The 6840-nt window shown below is 53.8% G+C and overlaps 1 pseudogene; it reads left to right on the top strand.

Annotated features, from left to right (window-relative positions):
- Positions 1–4096: 4096 nt before the first annotated feature.
- Positions 4097–5825, top strand: LOC143401711 (FMR1-interacting protein NUFIP2 pseudogene; annotated as a pseudogene).
- The last annotated feature ends 1015 nt before the right edge of the window (positions 5826–6840 follow it).

Genomic DNA, 6840 nt, shown 5'->3' with positions numbered 1-6840 from the left:
CTCATGACCTGAGTTCCCCATGGATCGATGGGGCTCGCTGTTGTCTGTCGCTGTCTCTAATGTCCATGGAATGTGATTTATTCTGAAACCGACACACAAGTTCTTCACTGGGTAGAGTCAGATTGTCTTTACAACACAGACTCTGCTCTGCCAACCAGAGCACCATTACACAGGATTCCACCCCTCGCCTGCCCGTGCAGAAAGATCCCAGCTGAACGTGACCTTGCCTGGCTAAAGGCCACCAGAGGTGGTATTTTGTCCTTGGCAGGCACTTCCCTACAAAAATGTCCTTTAGGAAAGTGTGGGGCCTTAGACGCAGAGCTCGATCATACCCCACCTGGATGCCAGGCATCCCTCCCTCCTCCCCTGCCGTGAACTCATCCTTGGGCGAAGCTCACTGCATTCTCAACTGGACGATTTTCCTGGGGCACAGAGCCCCCTCCTTCCAGTCTCACTTTTGTTAGAAGTTGCACTGAGTTCACAGGCATTTTAGAGAGAACGGACATCTCTTTAGGACATCAGGCTCCCTGTCCCAGGCAGCACTGAGTTCAGAACCCTCTGTGCACACGGCACTGTGCGTTCAGAGCCCTCTGTGCACACGGCACTGTGAGTTCAGAGCCCTCTGTGCACACGGCACTGTGCGTTCAGAGCCCTCTGTGCACACGGCACTGTGAGTTCAGAGCCCTCTGTGCACACGGCACTGTGAGTTCAGAGCCCTCTGAGAACCTGGAGGAGGCTGGTGCTGTGGTGAATGTGTCTCACCCTCCCTGAGTGTCCCACTGGCTGTTGGGGCTAAACACTCTGCAACCGCGAGGTTCCTAGATCTAGAAATGCTTGAGGAACTGACTCTCGGCTCTGATTCACCAGTGTTGGGTCTGACGCTCCTAGTTCCCACTTCCATGATCCCACTCATGCAGATAAGCAGCCCCGCCTCTGTTCCCAGATCTTCATGGCCCGGTGAGGGCGGCCACCTGTTTTCACTGTTGAGGGAGACCCTGGCACTGACCCCATCTTCACAGGGACCTTTTCTTCCTCATAGAAGAGCTCTGATGGTGCAGCACAGAGCTTTCCTGAGGCCGGGCTCTCTGTCCCCAGCTTCCTGAGTTTTGTTCTAAACTGTTCCAATGACCGTGTGCTGGAGCAGCACCATGCATGGCTGGTCCATCCATGCCGTCCCGAGGTTTCCTAAGGCTGAGCTGCCTGGTGCTCCCGAGAGGGCTCACTGGACAGCACGTCTCTTCTGAAACTCAATGCTGGACTTAGATGTGTTTTATTTAGGAATTTTGGCTTTCTTCTCATGAACTGTCCCTTGTGGTTTGGGAATCATGACCATGCTGGCTATAAACCTATCTTCCTGCTCTCCAGCGGACCTGGCCCTGTAGCCTGGATCTCTGAGTCGGGAGCGTTTTTTTATTTTGCGGGTAGTGCGTCCATTCTGTCGGCATTTCCAGTCCATCAGCGCCACTGTCAGTGGTCACTGTGTCTCACTGCTGCTGTGCCCACTCTAGCTGGCCTCCACTGCGCCGTGCAGCCGATGCCCTCTCTTCTCCTCTCCTGTCTGCAATCCCTGCGTTGTGTGTTTGCATTTCTTCCTCTGAAGCTTTGACAGACGCCTTAAGAAGAGAGGGGCCTCAGAGTCCTTGCTCTTCCCACTTGGCACCTGTACCCTGTGTGCTCCAGGTCAAGGCTCGGGGCCTTTGCAGTGTCCCTCTTGCTCTGTGGACCTGCTCTCTTGGTCTTCAGCTATGGAACCGAGTGTCCCCAGGGCCTTGCCACATCCACCCACAGGTGAGCACAGGTCCAGTGCTGCATCCATCTCTCAGGCATCCAGACAGGGAGGCAGAGATGCGGATAAAGCACCCCATGGCCGTGGCCACAGCTGCTGACCTCTGGGAAGCCAGCCACAGCACTCTGCAACCAGCTCCCAGCCAGCCCAGCCCTCACTCCACCTGCCAAACACAATGCGTCTGTCTCCCTGGCCCCTCATGGCCTGGGCTCCAGGGTCCCCTTCCTGGAGTCCCTCAGGCAGCTCTGGATTTGTGCACACAGGGGCCACCTGGTCAGCAGGGCTTCATACACTGCAGCGAGGGCCTCCATTCTGGAACAGACAGAAATGAGGGGAACAGAAAACTGTCACCCCTGCCTCCCTCCGCTGCCTGGGGCAGGGCCGCACACTACATCCTGATGGATGGCTCCTCTCTCCCCTCAAATGCACCTTGCTGGAAGCAGAGGCTGACCCAGACTGCGGAGGGCCCGAAACTTATACAATTTGGAAGCTCCTTTTTTTAAGAAAAACAAATCCAAATTGTGAGCCTAAGAATCTCTCTCTGAAGAATTGTGGGTGATGGGTGCCAAGGTGCACTAATTAGTGCTGTTCCAAGTGCAACCTATGGAAAGCCAACTTAATCCCTCTCAGAAGAAAGAACAAGGGTGATGGCCTGCCACTGGCCTCTGGAGAAGGCCAGGCCAGCCTGGAGGAAGGCAGCAGGAAGCCGGGCCACAGCAACTTGGCCCCTGGTGGACCCCAGGGCCCGGGTTCTTCCTGGACTCCTCTTTCTGACTAGGGGAAGGTGAGGAGCTTGGCGGCCTGCAAGGAGCAAAAGCCAAGATGTCAGCAAAGCCCCTGGGCCCAGACGCGCCGGCCAGCCAGGAGGCCGTGCTGCAGCCTGGGGCCACCTCCACTGCCTCCTCTGCTCCCGGCACCTGCGTCCCCCCCCCAGCCTCCGCCACAGGACGTTGATGGCCACCAGCAGCCCAGACACTCGACTCAGCTTCTCCATGACACAGAGTGTCTGACGTGCTGGGCTCTCCGTCAGAGCCCAGGGAAGTGGTCTGCTGGCCCTCTCCGGTTGGGGTGGTGACATGCCGGAGGCTGACCATGAGAGCTGGGCCTGCTCCTGCTCCCATATGCTGCGGAGGCCCAGCCCCACGGAGGGGACATCATCCTTCGCAGAGGGAGCTGAGCTGCCCCTCCGCGGCTGAGCCCCGTCTGCTGCCCTGGCCTTGGGCCTGCCAGGCTTCTGCCCGTGAGAAAGGGCCCAGGTGGGCAGCACTTTCAATGATGCTGTTTTATGACCTAAGACTCCATGTGCTTCCTGAGCTCTGAGAGACAAAGAGGAACTCCCTGGACCAAGCCCCTCCCATCACTCCCGGAAGGGGCCGTGGCCTCCTGCCCCGATTCCCAGCCCTAGCCCCTCTCCCTGAAGGTCACCAACACCTCTTTGGCGGTGACATCCTGGGTGTTTCCTTGAAGGCTCTGTCTCCTGGCGCCTCTACAACCGTGGCTGTGCACACTCTGCGGCTGTGGCGCTCCGCGGTGTTCTGCAGCCACCCTGTGCAGGGCCTCCTCTGCACTCTGCCTGCCCTGGTGCTGCATTCCCAGGACGGTCAGCGGCTGCCTCTGACAGGCCTGGAGGCCGCAGGGTGCACAGCAGCTGCTGACCCTCTGCAGGGACGTTCTCCTGGTCTGTTCTGCTATTGTGCCGGGTTCCCCACGTGCTCCGAGGCTGCTGCCCATGAGTGACTGGTCGAGAGACCCCCAGCCAGGAGGACGCCCTGTGGACCACAGCCCCTTGCTGGCGGCATCCACGCACCAGGAGCTGCATCATCATGCCAATCTGGCTGTTGGCGTGTTCCCGGTCCACTTTCCACATGAAGAGACTGAGGCCCCCCCAGTGCCTGACCTCCTCAGAGTGGGGCACCAGCAGTGGTAAAGTGTCACTTCCCTCTGGGCCCCACAGGACATACCGCGGACTGTCCTGGTCTCCAGGGAAGCCATCAAGTCTCCTGCCTGCAAATCCCAAACCCGTGAAACCAAACATGAAATTCGGGCCTGGCAAAGACCTAGAAGGTTAAGAAGTTATTTAACACTGTTCAATTCAGCAAAGAAATAATTAGTAATGCCTAGGAATCTGTATTTCTTCAAAATCCACCTAAATAACAATTAATGATTCTGATTTTTAATAAAAATTAACTTTTTAAATGAGTTCCTGATCTTGATTTCTAATAACAAAAGCCTTTTATCAAGAACACCAGTCTTGAGATCCTGACAGAGCAGCAGCCCGCAGCCGCAGCCAGGGAGTCCCAGCCGCTTTCAATGGAGGAGAAGCCCGGCCAGCCACAGCCTCAGCACCATCATCCTCAGCAGCAGCAGCAGCAGCCGCCGCACCACCTCCACCATCACCAGCAGCCTCACTAATACCTGCAGCATGGAGCCGAGGGCAGCCCCCAGGCCCAGCCAAAGCCCCTGAAACATGAGCAGAAGCACACCCTCCAGCAGCACCAGGAAACGCCAAAGAAGAAAACAGCTATGGTGAATAAATGGTAATGCTGGAGAAAGAGAAATATCTTTAAAGAGCCTGGGTTCTGATGAAGCTACCAACCCTATTTCCAGGGTCCTCAATGGCAACCAGCAAGTTGTAGACACTAGCCTGAAGCAGACTGTAAAGGCCAGCACCTTTGGGAAAGCAGGAATTAAAACCAAGAATTTCATTCAGAAAAACAGTATGGACAAAAAGAATGGGAAGTCTTACGAAAATAAATCTGGAGAAAACCAGTCTGTAGATAAGACCAATACTGTAGCAATTCCAAATGGTTTCGTAACAAATAATTCAGGCTACATTACTAATGGTCATATGGGCAAAGGAGCAGATAATGATGGTAGTGGATCTGAGAGTGGATATACCACTCCTAAAAAAAGGAAAGCTAGGCGCAATAGTGCCAAGGGTTGTGAAAACCTTAATTTAGTGCAGGACAAAATAATGCAACAAGACACTAGCGTCCCAACTTTAAAACAGGGACCTGAAACTTTCAAGCCTGACTATAGTGAACAAAAGGGAAATGGAGTAGATGGTTCAAAGCCCATTTGGAAATATGAGACTGGGCCTGGAGGAACAACTCGAGGAAAACCTGCCATGGGTGATATGCTTCGTAAAAGTTCAGATATTAAACCTGGTGTGAGCAGCAAAAAGTCTGATGATCGGCCCAAAGGAAAGCCTGCCTCAGCTGTTGCCTCCAAAGAGGACCCTATTTAAACCACCCCCAGTTTTTCCAGTGGACAATAGCAGTGCTAAAATAGTTCCTAAAATGAGTTAGGCAAGCAAAGTTAAGGAAAACCTCAACAGAACTATGCAGAATTCTTCTGTTTCACCATCTTCACTTCATCTTCTTCGTCACCTGCTGGGGAAACTCAGACCCCGTCTTCAAGTCGGTCATCCCAGGTCCTATGTCAGCACTGAAATCTCTTACTTCTGCCAGCTTTTCCAATGGGCCTGTTTTAGCTGGGACTGATGGAAGTGCGTATCCTTCAGGGGGCCAGCCACTGCTGACTACTGCTGCTAATACTCTAACCCCCGTCTCTTCTGGAACTGACTCAGTACTCCAAGACATGAGTTTAACTTCAGCAGCTGTTGAACAAATCAAGTCTAGCCTTTTTATCTATCCTTCAAATATGCAAACTGTGCTGCTGAGCACAGCACAAGTGGATCTGCCCTCTCAGATCAGCAAAACCTGGGGGCTATCTTCCAGAATCAGTGGGGTTCATCATCTATAAATGAGCCCAGTGCTGGCCCTGAGACTGTTATTGGGAAGTCATCAGGTCACAAAGTGATGGAGGTGACATTTCAAGGAGAAATCCTGCCACTTTGGTTTCACAGGGTGCTGAGATGATCCCCTCAGGGACGCAGCACCCTGTGGTTCCCAAGGCTTATGGGCTGCAAAAACGGACTGGTCCTCAAGTCCTGGGGGGCATTCTAAGACCCGGGACTGTCAGTGAGAGTGCTGGCCCCTCCTGTATATATCATCCTGTGGTTCCTCTGCTGCGTTGAAGATCTAGGAGCATAGAAGCCTTGTGTCCCCCATGAACGGTGGCTCTAATGCTGCAGAAAGCTTGCAAACAGGCAGTCTGGTCCTTCATTGATCTGGACTGTCCATGGCTTCATTGTATTATCCTTTGGGGATCTGGCTTCTGCAAATTCCAGATAGATTCCATTTCTTTAGTGTGATATACAATAGCAGCCTCAGGTCAAAAGAACCCCGGCTATCATTCCTTTCTGGGCCTCTCTGGTATCTCTGTTCTTTGGCGGAGCCTAACAAGGTGTCCTAGGAGGGGCCAGAGGATTTTGGTTTTCTATCTCGTAGTCCTTTGAGAGAGACACTAAAGCACCTTGACTACTGGTGTCTGCTTTCTGCAAAGGTTCAGCTCATTTTTGTTGGATGGAACCAAATCCAAGGTCTTCAACCACCAAGACAGGCCAGAGACCCCCTTCCCCTTGAGGCACACCCATGCAAGACATGGACTACGCCGCTCACAGGCCAGGAGCATCTAGTCAGTCCCAGTTGGCCACGTGAAACCCCAGTGTAGGAGGCCTGGGAAAGAGGCTCAGTGCTAGAGGCCAGTGCAGGAGGCCGGTGCAGGAGGCCAATGCAGGAATCCCTAGACACTGGTGTCCCTCTGCCTGAGTGGGAGGCCAGCATAGTGTGCACTGTACTGATGGCCTGGGCAAGTCTGGACCAGCCTAAGGCAAGTTCCTTCAGTGCAAATCAGGGAGGGATGGACTGTGTTCCCTTGTGGGGATGACCAGAGGTAGCATCGATCATGCACTAAGATGCCAGTGGTGTAGACTGGAAACAGGGGATGATTTTTCCAAAGTCATGCCAGAAAGACAGTCTACCCAGTGTCCGCCTGGGCCTCCTCCACAGAGAGTCTGCCCACGTCCCTGCCCAGGGCTCCTGCAGAGTGACTTTTGCTTCTTTTTAGGAAACATGGAACTTTAAGGCCAGTTTTACTCAAGTGGGCTGAGCTGACCTCTGTTGCTGTCAGCCTACAGGCCCCGACCAGTA

This window comes from Callospermophilus lateralis, chromosome 6 (assembly GCF_048772815.1).
Source record: "Callospermophilus lateralis isolate mCalLat2 chromosome 6, mCalLat2.hap1, whole genome shotgun sequence".
Classification (NCBI taxonomy): domain Eukaryota; kingdom Metazoa; phylum Chordata; class Mammalia; order Rodentia; family Sciuridae; genus Callospermophilus; species Callospermophilus lateralis.
Note: the sequence above shows the minus strand (reverse complement) of the source record. Positions and strands in the feature narration are given on the sequence as shown.